General features: G+C 41.0%; 1 protein-coding gene across 2 annotated transcripts in view; it reads right to left on the reverse strand.

Annotated features, from left to right (window-relative positions):
* DNAJC28 (DnaJ heat shock protein family (Hsp40) member C28) overlaps positions 1-643 on the reverse strand; it is a 2,253-nt gene extending 1,610 nt beyond the window's left edge. Inside the window, exon 1 of one of the 2 annotated variants that reach the window (XM_018067772.3) lies at positions 455-643. The gene's annotated coding sequence lies outside the window, so the exon portion shown is untranslated. Of the gene's footprint in view, positions 1-396 lie in introns of both variants that reach the window. The other variant, XM_008926218.4, reaches the window with a different exon arrangement.
* Positions 644-1,391: the final 748 nt, after the last annotated feature.

Raw genomic sequence — 1,391 nt, forward strand, 5'->3', positions numbered from 1 at the left:
GATCCAGGGGCAGCCACAGCTTCTCTGGGCAACCTGGGCCAGGGCCTCCCCACCCTCCCAGCCAGGAACTCCTTCCCAACATCCCACCTAATCCTACCCTCCTTCAGCTTAACACCATTAATCTGCACTTCTAATTAATTAATATTGAAGTCATATTACAATATAAAAGAAAATTAATTCATACTATAGATTTCTCCTACAACAGCAGCACGGGTTTGTTTTGCAGTGCAGAATTCCCACAAAGCATTTTTACTGCCTTTCTTTTATTTTTTTGATTAATTATTTTATTGCCCTTATTGCCCATCAGCAAACTCAGAGCAGGGTAAACTGGAAATACCCTTTATGCTGAGGGGTAACTGCTGAAACGAATCCTTCCCTTTCCCCCTCTGTACCTACATTCAGCACTCTCTGAATTTCCCACTCCCATGGATCCCAGTGCCTCAACATGTACAACCTGGAACATTCCCAAAGGATGTCATCACAGCACGTTTTTGGTACTTCCCAGCAACATCTGTAGCAGTGTTCAGGTTATACATTCATTTAGACTGGCTCTTGTACCCCAGCAGGGGCCAAACTCCTTCGCTGGTGCCAGGTAAGGCTGGAAACCTGGAACTGAGAACAGATCAATAGTGGTCAGTATTTCCCTCCGTCAGCAATTCCAGTGCTTCGGGATTATTTGGGAAAAGAGCAAAAGGAACAGCTTATAAATCAGGTCTTTATGTAAGTTCAAAGTAGAAGAACATAACACAACCTGCACCCACCACATAAACATAGCTAACTCCTCCTTTACTCGTGGAAATAAATCCTAAGGGAAATGCTGGATCACTGGTGCTAAAGGCTCAGGGAGGGCAACATCCCCTTGGCTGACTCAATTTCCAAACAAAAAACTAGGTCAAACAAAGGTTAATTAAGGACTAAATAGTACTTATCTGTCCTGTACACAAAAAACTGCCCTTCTGCCCCAACCCAGAAAAGGAAAAGGGGATGTTCTTGGGAATGGATCAATCCCAAATGCTTTCAGCTGATTTTGATCTATGTCACTTGTTGAGTCCTCAGCTTGTGATAATGGACTTCATCAACACGTGGTTTTTTTAATTTATGATACAGAGTAGTGTGATATATAAATAACTGTGATTCGTGAAACAAATGGGTGATTACATCAAAATAAAACAAACAGATTGTAAAACTTAATTACACCCCATAAAGAAATAAAACAGACCCTTACAGGGTCAAGAGGCCCTAAACCTCCCTACTATCCTAAAAATAAAATATGGTTTTTTTAGGCACCTGTTCGTCCAAGAATGCATGAATTATGACTGGTTGTAGAGATAACCCCTTTTAGCTTTAGCTATAAGAAAACCCATATATTAAATACTTAGCAAAAACCTGTA

This window comes from Manacus vitellinus, unplaced genomic scaffold (genome assembly GCF_001715985.3).
Source record: "Manacus vitellinus isolate BGI_N305 unplaced genomic scaffold, ASM171598v3 scaffold_122_pilon, whole genome shotgun sequence".
Lineage (NCBI taxonomy): Eukaryota > Metazoa > Chordata > Aves > Passeriformes > Pipridae > Manacus > Manacus vitellinus.